This window comes from Sphaerodactylus townsendi, linkage group LG05 (assembly GCF_021028975.2).
Source record: "Sphaerodactylus townsendi isolate TG3544 linkage group LG05, MPM_Stown_v2.3, whole genome shotgun sequence".
NCBI classification, from domain to species: domain Eukaryota; kingdom Metazoa; phylum Chordata; class Lepidosauria; order Squamata; family Sphaerodactylidae; genus Sphaerodactylus; species Sphaerodactylus townsendi.
This window is the reverse complement of record NC_059429.1, coordinates 126,606,993-126,621,452: the sequence shown is the minus strand read 5'-3', so window position 1 is coordinate 126,621,452 and position 14,460 is coordinate 126,606,993. Positions and strand designations below refer to the sequence as shown.

The following is a 14,460-nucleotide window of genomic DNA, read 5'->3' as shown; positions in this document are numbered from 1 at the left end:
ACACCAGGAATATATTTGCACTTGTCCTTGAAGAAAAGGTGATTGGTTTGAACAAGGCATTAATCCATTTAAATTTCACAAATATATCAAATTTTATATGCTAACAGAGGTTTGGATCCTAAGTAATGAAAAATATATTTTGCTAGAAAAAGGCAACCATTGGCACACCAAAATTGTGCCCCTGTTGGTCAGAGGACAAATACATATACAACTGAAGCCTTTTTTATACTTAAAAAGATTCAAAATACAATGTATTTCAAAATTACCAACTGCGAAGGTTGCCAAAAGTTGCTTTCAACACATGGATTAATTTAAATAAAATACAATTCAGTCTCCAAACTCAACTTGCAATACATGTCTGCATTAATGAAGGGGAGGAGCTATCATCCCCAAACTTCTGACAAATTGCAAGTGTAGAAACATCCCTCTTGTACACTGGAAAAAGGCGACACAATGGTTGCTGAAGATAACATACCCTCCACTTGTTAACATTTCACATGATGAAGAAGAAGAGTTTGGATTTATATCCCACCTTTCTCTCTTGTAAGGAAACTCAGGGTGGCTTACAAACCCCTTTCCCTTCCTCTTCCCACAACAGACACCTTGTGAGGTTAGGTGGGGCTGAGAGAGTCCTGAGAGAACTGTGACTAGCCCAAGGTCACCCAGCAGGAGTGTAGGAGTGCAGAAACACATCTGGTTCACCAGATAAGTCTCTGCCACTCAGGTGGAGGAGTGGGGAATCAAACTCAGTTCTCCAGATCCACCTGCTCTTAACCACTACACCATCCTGGCTCTCACTCACTCAAATAATCCTGGAGACACTGGATGAGCCCGTAGCTTCAGGGCTGAAACTACAACTTTCTTCCAAGTAACCAGATTGCTGGATCTACCAACCAATCTATTATATAATATACCAGTAGGTACAGGTAGCAAAATAAATCTTTGTGGGCTGGTGAACTACTTGTATTTCTCTGCAACGACGCTCTAATGTTTGTTCAGATAAGAAAGGGCACAAAAATTTGGGCCACAGTATACCTCACCACGCTGTGCACATGAATATTCCTCCTCACGTCTTTCTTCTGGAAGCTAATTCAGACTGTGCAAGCTTGTGCATGAATTCGATAAATGCAGACTTCTCCACACACCAAAACAAACACCAGCCTATCAACCAACTGCTTGCTTTCTTATTCACTAAATTCCACGAGATGGAATGCTAACAAAAGCATATTTACAGTGCGGGTCACTCCTATCGGACAGCAGAAATTAAAGGGCCTGAGTCAAGCCTGTTGCCTGGACTCTCTGTTGACCTTCAAGCTCAACTGAAGATGCTGGCTTACAACTAAAAGACCCCTAAATGGGAGAGTCCCACATATATTGGGGAGCATCTCCCCCTACACAGGTCGTCCCATCTGTCAATGATCACCTAAGCATCCCTCGTTTCAGATGCCATTCATCCATCCCATGAAAATCCACTACAGTTTATAGCATGGACCACCTCACACCACATTGTCCTTGTGCCAATCAGCAAAACAACAGCCAAGCATTTTTTTTCCATATCAAGGTCCAACATCTTAACCCTCTAAAAATCTAAGAAATTTAACTGGCTTGATCAAGGCAATTTCAAAAGGGTATCCTTGTTAAGTCCATCATAGAAAAGCAACACAGAAAAGAAAAAAAAGGTAGACAGACAAGGAGGAATGGGAGGTGATTAAAAACTCAATCCTCTGAAGATGCCAGCCACAGATGCAGGCGAAACGTCAGGAGAGAATGCTGCTAGAACACGGCCATACAGCCCGGAAACCACACAGCACCCAAGTGATTCCGGCTGTGAAAGCCTTCGACAATACAGTGATTAAAAAGTTAGAAGAAGCCGGTATTTAGGCAACAGTAACGGCTTTAGCTAACAGCCTGATCCTAGCTTTGCCTCCCCTAACTGAAGTAGGAACAGAATTCAAAATGGCTGACTCCACTGAGGAGACAGGAAGTAGAAAAAATTGGTTTCCTGCCAATCTGTCGGAAGGGGTGGGAATCATCCATACCAAATGTTCTCCCACCTCAGAGGGAGAATGAGGCCACTGAGTAAAACAGAAATCCACTACCACCTGACGTATCACCTCGCTGCATCAGATGATTTCTGATGCGTGGTACAGTAAAGCTGTGGAGCTGAGGCTATGAATTTTGTGAGATGTGCCATGCCAAATAAGATCAAAATGGCTCAAATTAAGAGCCAGTTCTTTGGTCCAACCACCACCACCTCTCTGACACCTCAAAAAAATATTTAGTCTGACACTGTAACGAACTCACTAAATTCACTGCCAGACAATTCGGCAAGCTCCACCTAGGCAAAGGTTAGACCAGGCAAATTAACATAACTGCAGGCGGTAGCATAAAACCTGCATTTCCACCTGTACAAGGAACTATCAGGACATTTGCATTCAACAGCCCTTCCAAACAGAATTCTGGCACCAACACGCTGAAATCTTGCGCCTCGTTTTTAATACCTTGAAAGTCAAAGTTCCCTTTGAGGACCTTCATCCCGATTTCACAACAGTGCTTTAACTTCCATTCTTCCTGCATTAATAGCATTCCTTGAATCTGCTACAACATGTAACAAGAGTGGCGCATTCCGTCCAACCTACAACTTGCAAAATGGACACTACTAAGCTTCTCATAAGCCACCCTCTTCCCTTGCATTCCTGCTGCTACCTCACCTTTTCCCATATCAACTGATCAATACAATGCAAAGAAGTCCAAGGTGAAATTACAGCTATTGAAGTCACTAGGTCAGTGTGATAGAGTGGTTGAGGTGATAGACTCAGACTTGGAAACCCCAAATCCCCATTCGGCCATGGAAGTTTGCTGGGTGACCTTGGTCCAGTCACACTCTCAGCCTCGACCCTGGCAAGTATTTGGATGGGAGACCTCCAAAGTGATGTGGAGGCAGACAGGGGCAAGCCACCTCTGAACATCTCTTGCCTCGAACAACCTACAGAGTTGCCGTAAGTCAACTGTGACTTGATGGCAAAAAAAGAAAAAAGTTAATAAGCCGACCCCAAAAAACGACTAGGGTCAGCCAAGTTGAATCACTGTTCTTATCTTCCTGGAAAGATCTCATTAGGTGGTCACACAACACTTTTTTTCAGCCCTCATACCTTCATGACCGTCTCACCCCATATGTCCCAAGTAGGCCTCTGGTGGTCCCTGGCCCCTCCATGATGTGACTGGCCTCTACCCGGGCCAGGGCTTTTACGGCCCTGGCTCCTGCCTGGTGGATCGGGCGCCACACATTTTTATAATTTTATTGTTATGTATATTGTACTGATGCTGCTAGTTTTATGAATTTTGTAAATTGTTTTAACTTGTTCTAATTTATTTTATTTGGTGTATTTTGTTTTGTATGTTTGGCCCAGTGTATACCGCCCAGAGCCCTTCGGGGGTGGGCAGTTTATAAATTTGATACATAAATAAATAAATAAAAATAAAAGATCTCAAAACTGCACAATGAGCAGGTTTTGGCAAACACCCATACATGGGAGGCAGGAGCTCATTCAGGTTCGCTAGAGCAACTTGTTGGGCCTGGACAACTTTTTTCCAGAACTATTGATCCACAAATGCCAAAGCTGTTATTACAGTTGCTTTTGTATTTTTGTATGAAACAACAAGTTGTATGAAACAACACCCATAAGAACTTTATTTTGGATCAAAGAGTTCCAACATGCCTCACTGCAAAAAAGAGAGAGAGAAGACAAAGGCAGTCTCCCATATATCCTTTTTGTGGCAAGGAAAACTGAAGGGAACACCAGCATTGTGGCTAATCTGGACAGAATGTAACTTGTCAAGAAGGGTTGCTTCAGAAAAATGACTGAATACATTTGTGCTGTCCTTTGACCAAAAAAGTCTGAGGTAGAAATTTCCAACTGTAGTTTAAACTATATTGCGCTATCAGTAAAACGGCATCCAGTCTGAATGAAGAGAACTAGGAGCCAGCATATAATCTGGGGGAAACCAAATGCTTAAATGTTGTTATATCTTGGGAGTGGTGAAGAAGGAATCATAGAGTTGGAAGAGACCACAAGGGCCATCAAGTTCAACCCCCTGCCATAGAGGGAGATACAATCAAAGCACTCCTGACAGATGGCCATCCAGGCTCTGTTTAAAAATCTCCATTTCCTTCTTGAATTGCAGTGCCCAGAACTGGACACAGTATTCAAGGTGAGATCAGACCAATGCAGAATAGAGGGGTACTATTACGTCCCTCAATCTAGAAACTATACTCCAACTGATGCAGCCCAAACCTGCACTGGTTTTCTAGGCTGCCGCATCAGACTGCTGACTCATGCTCAGTTTGTGGTCTACTACCTACGATTCCCAGATCCCTTTCACATGTACTGTTGTCACCCATCTTATATCTGAATGTTTCATTTTTTCCACCTAAGTGTAGTATCTTGCATTTATCTCTGCTGAAATTCATTTTGTTAGTTTTGACCCAGCTCTCTAATCTGTCCAGGTCATTTTGAATTCTGACCCTGTCCTCTGGGTATAAGCTACCCTTCCTAGACTGACTTTGATGGTCAGATTTTGATGGTCTGATGGTCATTGACCCATTGATGCTCATCTTTGCTCTCAAATACTGACCTTGCAGCTGGGAAAGATGGAATATGCTGAGCAAGCCTACTCGGTCCTTCTTTCCACCTACTTTGCAGCCAAGCAGCTACGGCCACTCACAGGTCTATCACCACTGCTCGGTTTCTATAGAAGGCTAGGAAGAATGGGAAGCCAGGGAAGGGGGTGCAAGACTGCAGGACGCACCTGACATCTTCACCGTGGTTATAAGAATGAGAGTGTTGCTATCGAGATGTACCCAAAATCCTCTGCCATTTATTGCTTTAATATGTACCAGAAGATCAAATATATGAGTTTGCAGATTCTCATTCCGAGAATTGTTTTACAAGTGGAGGGTCAGAGCCAAGAGAATGATTTGCTGAAAGCGACCCAGATGGTTCTGAACCCAGATCCAAATCCAACACAACCTAGAACTGGACCTTGAGGGGGGGGGGGGGGGGAAGAGATTTTGCCTCATTTTAAGTTTTACCAGTTAAGGGAAGGGGGAGTTAACAGGTTTGGGAGGTTGTTCAGAAGTCATGTAAATAGCCAATTAAGATTTAATTTGCTAGCCTTACAACCAGTTAGCGAATGTATTATATATAATCATGGATGAACAAATAAATAAGAAGTGTTCTGAAGCAAGACACCCAACCGACTTTGATTTGACATGATGACCACATATCAAATCAGGCTCAGCCTTAGAAAGAAGCATTTCTTCATAGCAGGGTTTCAGTAAGTGGGGGTAGAAAGTGCCGTCAAGTTGCAGACAACTTGGGGTGGCCCTATAGAGTTTTCAAAGAAAGAGATAGAATCATAGAATCATAGAGTTGGAAGAGACCCCAAGGGCCATCAAGTCCAACCCCCTGCAATGCAGGAACACACAATCAAAGCACTCCTGACATAGGATCATCCAGCCTCTCTTTAAAAAACTCCAAAGAAGGAGATACCACCACACTTCCAGGTAGTGCATTCCACTGTTAAGCAGCCCTTACTGGAAGGACGGTTTTTCTGACGTTCAGGTGGAATCTCTTTTCCTTCCCCTTGAGCCCATTACTCCTGGTCCTAGTCTCTGGACCTAGTCTCCCTCACCAACATGACATCCCTTCAAATATCTAAACATGGCTATCATGTCACCTCTTAACCTTCTCTTCACCAAACTAAACATCCCCAGCTCCCTAAGTCTCTCCTCATAGGGCATGGATTCCAGATCTTTTACCATTTTGGTTGCCCTCCTCTGGACCCGTTCCAGCTTGTCAATATCCTTCTTGAATTGCAGTGCCCAGAACTGTACATCAAAGTGATTTGCCACCACCTTCCTCCACAGAGAGTCCCTGATTAGTTCTGAGATTGGGCTTGCCTGGGCCATCCAGGTCAGGGAAAGGACTTGTAAGTATTTGTTCTTAATTATTTTTTAATAAGGCTGACCATCCTCCTGTTTGCGCTTTTAAAAAAAGAAGGCAGCTTTTAGCAGATCAAATAAATGCTGCAGAGTTATTTTGTTTCGTTACGAGTTTGTACTTATCCTGCACACTCCAAGTACAAAATATTTTCATTTCACTTACGAAGATCTGTGACAGAGATACCAGGGAAGAAAAGTTAAAAACTTCTGACAGAAATACCAGGGAAGAGACTGAACGCATTCTTAAAAGGAGACTTTTCTTTCATACCTCTCACATAACAAAACACAAATGAATAATTTACTAGGCAATTGATCGTATAAATTAGTCTGGCCAGCTCACTTGTCTCAATAACATGACAATGCATATTTCTGACCAGGAAGAAAGGATCTCAGAAGTTCCCCTTGCTCTGGAAAGTTAAAAAAAAAAATTGCTGGCAAATCTGATACCTCCTACGACAGCCGGATATAACAAAACATGCCACTTCTGCATTAATTTCTGGGCAATTCAACAAGACATCTTTGTGATATCCCTGCCTCTGAAGAACTTGCTATGAGTTTAGCCGACCACTTTACACTTTGCGGAGGTTTATTTCACTGTACCTACATTGGGGATTTGTTTTAGTTACAGCACAGAATGTGTCCCCGAAGATATGCCGTTTCGAGTTTCAGATGTCTGACATTCAAAACTTCCACATCATGATTAAGTTTAAAACTATGATCAATTAAAATTAATCCCTAACCGTTGCCGTTCAGATTGCTTTTCAAGCGCTGACATTTAGAAAAGAGGAATACTGTCAACACCATGCAAGCCCCACGTTATCATCTCTGTCGTTTATGACAGGGATACATGCCTAGGGTCAGCGATCAAATCAGCAGTCATAAAATGTGAAAACACTTATGGTGTAATCTCATTTCCATCTGAAGGCAATCATCCCCAAAAGCCATCATAGGTATCAAACTCGCGCCCCTCCAGATATTATGGACTACAGTTCCCATCATCCCCTGCCAGCATCATGCACCCCATATGTCCCTACTCGGCCTCTGCGCTCAGCAGAGGCCAATTTGCTGGTGGTCCCCGGCCCCTCAATGATACGGCTGGCCTCCACGCGGACCAGACCTTTACGGCCCTGGCCCCAGCCTGGTGGAACACACTTCCTCCAGCTGAATTCCGCAGGGCCTGCAAGACTCAGTTGTTCCACTGGGCCTTTGGAGTAACCAGCCGTGGATGGTGCCCCCCCCCCCTCCTTGTTTTGTTTACATCTTTTATTGATGGAGCCAGCAGTCTTCACATTTAGGGAGGGTTTTAAAAATGGGTTTGCTGAGTGCCCGATTCGATTTTAAACTTTGTATTAACCGCTGTTTTAAATGGGGATCTAGTAATTTATTTATATTGGAATGTAATTGTTTAGTTTGATTGTATTTAACCGAATTATGGTTTAACTTTGTTGTACGCTGCCCAGAGCCCTTCGGGGATAGGGCGGGATATAAAACTAAACAATCAATAAATAAATAAATAAATAAATAAATAAATAAATAAATAAATAAATAAATAAATAAATAAATAATAATAATAATAATAATAATAATTAAAAAAAAACAAAGGTCAATGCACCCTTAGCGTGGAAAGCTCCCCCTCCCAAATCTCCCCGCAACCCCAAATCCACAACCAAATTCCTTTGGCAATTAATAGCCTCTCCGGTTTGCGTGAACACTGTTGCAAACCACTGCTTTCACCTTCATTGCAAAGCCCATAGAATGCTTGGATTAGATAGTTTCTTGTGCTCTGAAGCATAGTAACCGATTTCCTCCTATTGAGCCAAAAAAGCTGCAATTTAATAAGAATTACTATGATGCTCAAAAACCATTCCGCTGAAGCACTCAAGTGGCCATACCTGTACCAAAAAGAAACTCGGCCAAGGTGAGGACAGGATGCGCAAGCCCGGGCAGTTCTGTAGAAGCTCTTGCATGCAGAAAATGCTGGTCGCAAAAGAAAAAACATATCAACGGGCTAGCTGATATAAAGCACAACCTTACCTGTCCAATTGAATTTAACGGCAACACTGATTACACCATGTATTTACAGACAGTCCACAGTGCTGATTCACTGCATCTGATCGGTCTGAAACTCAGCCTGAAAAGACAACGAAAGAACAGTTTTCCGTTGGTTTTAGAGACAGCGCTTGTTTTAATTTGATAGGACAAATATTCTCCATGTAGGAGTTTGGACGAGAAAGCAGTGATGCCAAGCAATGTGAATTTTTACAACCAAGCCAGGAGACCGCGTATCCAGGAGAAGATCCTTCCAATGTGCTTCCATCAGGAATAAGATGGCAGTCGCTAAACTGTAGGCACGTATGCATCCATCCCAGAGATGCTTTCAGTTATTACTTCTGGAATAAATCCAGTGAATGCTAGCACGGCCCCAATCACACCCTGAATACATACTTTCCGTAGATCTGCCTAGTTCTGGAATGGACATCCATGCTTATGGAACCTCCACCAATGTGTTTTCTTGACCAAAGGAGGCTCAATGGAACAAGCTTTTCTAACCTACTTCCCTTATAAAAGCAAAGCAAACTTCAAAATTAGGGAAAGGATTATTTGTTTAAAATAGTTATGCACCCACCTTTCTCCTGACCATTTCAGGACCCAAGACCCATTTATAAGCTAACTGAGAAAGTAGTCTGGGCACAAGATCAAGCCAGAAAACACAATTTGCTCTAATTTTAATGGGATGGGCGGTGCAGTCCTGATGGGGGGAGAAGTTGAGCGGCAACCAGGAATGATACAGTCACGGCATAGCCACACAGCCTAGTAAGACGTTTGCTGCACCGTGGTGAGCAAGCCCCTTCCCCTGTTAAAGTAGTCAAGGCAGCACAATGGCCTGTACCATTGATCTGGCCAATGTAAGTCTGAGCCAGCAAATTGGGGTGTTTCCAGTTCGAAAAGAAGAAGAAGACAGCTTGGATTTACACCACACCCTTCTCTCCTGTAAGGAGACTCAAGGTGGCTTAGAAACTCCTTTCCCTTCCTCTCCCCACAACAGACACCTAGTGAGGTAGGTGGGGCAGAGAGTTCCAAAGAACTGTGACTAGCCCAAGGTCACCCAGCAGGAATGCTGGAGCGCAGAAACACATCTGGTTCACCAGATAAGCCTCTGCCACTCAGGTGCAGGAGTGGGGAATCAAACCCAGTTCTCCAGATTAGAATCCACCTGCTCTTAACCACTACACCACGCTGGCTCGGGAAGCTGACTAAATCTGGCCCCACCTCTAGGAACACCCCCCCCTTTGGCGCCTGCATGGGCTCCAGCGATTGAGGAGTTCTGGCAGCATGGCTGAGCTAGTGCCCAGGCATCACAGAACTCCTCAGCACCAGCGAGAGCACCCCTTACACCGGTACAAGGGGCATTTATGTCAGCTCCAGGGTCACACAGTCGCCCAAGAGGTTTCACAACCATCCCAGGATTACACTACAATTATGATTTAGCTTTAACTAACAGTGAAACTGGTTCCTGCAATACATTCTCCGTGTCAGTGGTGATAAATGTTGCAGCTAACAAAGGTGAGAGATCTACCCATGAATTTTACTATAGCCTGGCTCAGAAAAAAGATGTCAGCAAGATAGTACATTCCTCTGCTACGGAACTCAGCATGCTGGACCTTCTTTATAGGATGGTCCGCCAGAGTTCTAATGCCTTCCTAGCCCTGCTCCCCCACATCCGTTTGAAAGTAGCTCAATGAACTATAAATGCTCGTGAATCAAAGTACCATGTTTAATAATGGACAAAATAATGGTTTTGACAAAGGCAATGCGTAAACATGAATGATAATTCTCCCATTCATTTGGGACTATATTCTAATGCGGAAGCATACTGTTTCCTCAACTGTTGTACCTCAACTGACCGTACTAACATCTTTTTCTGGTGCACAGTATAACCCTGGTTTGAAATGATGGGGTGGATGGAGGGAAGAAAAATTACCCGAGGGACAATCCTGTTATGGATTAGAAAATAAAGATGATGTCCCATTATGTAAGCCTCCAAATAACATTTATAATCAGATTTATGTTTATTGGGCTTTCTGGACATTTATACACCCCCACACCATAATTACCGTGTATACTCGTGTATAAGCCGACTTTTTCCGCACATTTTTAAATGATGAAAAAGCCCCCCTCGGCTTATATTCAGGTCGGCTTATACTCGAGTATATACAGTATTTATATACAACTGTATGTGCACTAATCTGTGCTGATAACCTCACACCAGCTATAGCTGAAGCTCTGTTTGAACATACAGATGAGGAGGAGGAACCCAGTTTTGAAGGATTTTAACTCTTGTGTTTGAGCTTGGTTGCTGATTGAGATAAGGTTTTTGTACTTTTAAAGTTATTGTTGATACTATATTGTTTGTGTTGACCCTCTTTTCCACTTACAGAGCTGTTTTACTGTTTTTCTTTGAAATAAATATTCAAAAACATTTAACCTACTGATGCCTCAAGTGATGCAATTTCATTGGTATCTATTTTTATTTTTGAAATATACCAGTAGCTGCTGCATTTCCCACCCTAGGATAATACTCGAGTCAATAAGTTTTCCCAGGTTTTTGTGGTAAAATTAGGTGCCTCGGCTTATATTCGGGTTGGCAAATACTCAAGTATATACGGTATAATATTCAAATCTTATGATAAGCTCTACTGACAAATATCACAAACTTACTCTGCAGTTCACACTAACAAAGGCAATCAGAAAATTCTGGCAACTAAAATATCCCCATCGTCTTCAAACCTCAAACTGTAAATGAAGGGATCTCCCAAACAGGTTTCTTTGATGTGCTTTAAACAGAAGTTCTATAAATCTGCAAGTGAACTTGGGGGAAAAAAACTTAAGAGAATGTTAGACTGCTTGAAAGTTCAGCGTATTAATTTCTGGTAGGATTGGGGCAACCTCAGGTGACCCTCTAATATCAACCGAAGAATCAGAACAGTGATCTGGAAGAATTTCCACTAACGAGGTTTTTTATGTAACTGGAATGTTCAAGGGCAGTTTGCCATAAATCGCAGTGATCCACATGCCAGGAACAGACAGACCCTCAGCTAATTTGTCTGAGGCCAGAAAAGTTCATGCCTGAACGGTCATCTTCTGGTACTGCTCCATATATGCAACTTCCAACTGAGTGATAGAGAAAGATCTGCTGAGGCCCAGAGATACAGTAACATTGATACTGCCTTTCGACATTGGGACAGGGCACTGCTATACTTTTTTCCACAAAAAGATTTCAAGAGATGTGTGAACTGATCTGCCACATTTTCCTGGATCTTTTTTGGGGAGGAATACTCTGCTGGGGTCCTAGTGCCCGTATTCCCCTCACTTCCAATTCTCTGTCACCATTAAAGAACCTTACTTAAGTACTGCCTTTGCCAAAACCATTATCCTCTGCAGTGGCGTGGTGGTTAAGAGCAGGTGCACTCTAATCTAGAGAACTGGGTTTGATTCCCCACTCTGCCACAAGCTATGGAGGCTTATCTGGGAACTAGATTAGCCTGTGCACTCCAACATACGCCAGCTGGGTGACCTTGAGATAGTCACAGTCTCTCTTTAAAAACCTCCAAAGAAGGAGATTCCACCACTCTCTGAAGCAGCAAATTCCACTGTCACACAGCCCTGATAGTCAGAAAGTTCTTCCTAATGTTTAGGTGGAATCTCTTTTCCTGCACCTTAAATCCAATACTCCGTGTCCTAGTGAGGCAGTAGAAAACAAGCTTGCTCCCTCTTCAACATGGCATCCCTTCAAATATTTAAACATAGCTATCATGTCCCCCCCTTAACCTTCGCTTCTCCAGGCTAAACATCCCCAGCTCCCTAAGTCTCTCCTTGTAGGGCATGGATTCCAGACCTTTTACCATTTTGGTTGCCCTCCTCGTTCCAGCTTGTCAATATCCTTCTTGAATTGTGGTGCCCAAAACTGCATACAGTATTCCAGGTAAGGTCTAACCAATGCAGAATAGAGAGGTACAATTATATCCCTCGATCTTGACACTATACTCCTAATGATACAGCCCAAAATCGCATTGGCTTTCTTGGCTGCCGCATCACACTGCTGACTCATGTTGCAACAGCTCTTTTTCACATTTCATCATCTGACTGACTTTGAGGTTATCAGAGACAAAGTTTGCCTGAAATTTTCTAGAATTTGTCTCAGCAACTTACACTGTTCAAACTAAAAAGTTGTATCCAATGCACCAACCACAGCTGTTTTGCCACATGTGAGCTCCAGTCACAAAAAACTACAGATGGTCATTCTGATTTTACCACAGCTACAGTCAGGTACTCCAGTTCTCCAGCAACCAGGTCTCTGGGATTTTCCTGGTTCCAGCAATTGGCCAGGTCTCCTTTACACTCAAAATGAAGCACCTTATTCAAAAATCACTAGAATTCAAGATTCTCAACCAGTATTAATCACAACTAGATGGCATTAGTGTGGAATGTCGCAAAACAAGCCCTTGAGAATAGCCTTACAGTGCAGATGTGCTGATGTTCTCACAAAGATAAGAAAGACGAATTACCACTGCACACTGTCAATAGCCCTGAAACCAGGTCAACATTTCTACAGGGGAGGGGGGGGGGTCCTACATCAATCAAAGGGAGAAACCAAGCAATGTGTAGAAAGCAGAGATCAGCAATTCTACACCAACAGAGGAAAAACAAACCCCTGCCTAGCATATTTGCATGCCCTGAGTTAAATTCTGGCTCTCAAGTTGGGTAATTACATAATTGCCCCTGAGCCCTAATCTCCCAGGCCACAAGCAGTGGAGTGCAAGTAGGCTGGCGATATAAATGAGCCAGGTATGAAAGTGGGATGCACTGAAACACTATTTTATATTCACTAGCCACATTCACTGATGAGCTGTGAGAACCTAGAGGGTACCAAAAGAGAGAGGTGACCAGCACATTTTGTGTTCTTTTAGCAGATGGGGCAACTGGCAATTAAGAAAAAGCTACACTTCAGAGTATTGTATGAAGGCTCAAGGCCACAACTATCAAATTAAAATAACTGTTTCCTTTCTTGTGAAATGTCTACTTCAGAAAACTGGATGTTTGGGGGTGGGGGGGTCAGACAAGGTAGGTTGGAAGGAAGATGGGAAGAGACAAGTGTCAAGGGGTCATTCGCTGCCCTGACCTGGATGGCCCAGGCTATCTGATTTCGTCAGATCTTGGAAACTAAACTCCCATCAATATTTGGGTGGGAGACCACCAAGGCAGTTTGGAATTACTATGCAGAGGCAGGCAACGGCAAACCACCATAACTTGCTGTCATGATGGTGCCGTGGGGGAGGGATCGCTTTTGCTTTTGCAGGTGCAGTTTTATCACTTCTAGCTGTGGCCTTGGGGTTCTGCGGCTGGGAAGAGACTCCAGGCCGGACAATGCAAACTGTATGCTCCTCATGTGGGGGTGGGGATCCAACACTCATATTATCAAGAGTTTGGCGCGGTTTTCACCAGAACTCTCTTTCTATGTTCCTGACATGTCTTCAATAAAAGCCTTGAACCAATCAAGTGATTTATTGTCTGAACGGGGAATCTGACACTTGCCTTGAAATCCCAATGGAGTTGCTTTAAGCCACAGGTGTCAAACTCGCGCCCCTCCAGATGTTATTAACTACAGTTCCCATCATCCCCTGCCAGCATGATGCTGGCAGGGGGTGATGGGAACTGTCCATAACTTCTGGAGGGCCGTGAGTTTGACACCTATGCTATAAGCCAGTGGTGGCAAACCTTTGGCACTCCAGATGTTATGGACTACAATTCCCATCAGCCCCTGCCAGCATGGCCAATTGGCCATGCTGGCAGGAGCTGATGGAGTATGATCCATAACATCTGGAGTATAGGTCACTTCCACAACTAACTGACAGCAACCTGACAGCACTTTCCACCTTGTCAGCCGCTTGCAGTACCAAAGGACCAAGGGCATGGGAAGCCTTGAGTTTTGAAGGCATACAGGAGAACAGCACATCTCTATCCATTTTTGCAATCTATTCTTCAATGGCTAAATTGCTCGGGGGGGGGGGGGGGAAGGGACAGATGACATCACAAACCTCTAGCTGGGTGGTTGGAAAAGAGAAGGTTGAGATTGAATCCACTGAAGACGGAGCTCCTGTGGCTGGGTCAGGTTGGTCCAGTGGAGGGTTTTCCAGCTGCTGAAATTTGGCAATGCAACTTTAGATCCAGCCGCGTTGGTTGAAAACCTAAGTGTGATTCCGGACTCCTCCCCTTCCATGGAGGCCCAGGGCACAAATATGGGGGGAATCACCTTTCACCATTTTTGGCAGGCTGGGCAGCTGGCCTCCTACTTCTCCAGCCCTGACTTAGCCACGGTGATCCATGCAATGGTCACCTGCAGACTAGCCAACAGTAACTCGCTCTACCTGGCCCTACCCCTGAGACTGACCCAGAAA

The 14,460-nt window shown here is 43.7% G+C and overlaps 1 protein-coding gene across 2 annotated transcripts in view; it reads right to left on the bottom strand.

Annotated features, from left to right (window-relative positions):
* OSBPL2 (oxysterol binding protein like 2) overlaps nucleotides 1–14,460 on the bottom strand; it is a 98,241-nt gene that overhangs the window by 78,980 nt on the left and 4,801 nt on the right. The window contains exon 2 of one of the 2 annotated variants that reach the window (XM_048497996.1): nucleotides 8,039–8,135. The exons of the other annotated variant lie outside the window; for it this stretch is intronic. The gene's annotated coding sequence lies outside the window, so the exon portion shown is untranslated. The remainder of the gene's footprint in view (nucleotides 1–8,038; nucleotides 8,136–14,460) is intronic. 2 annotated transcript variants of the gene reach the window in all.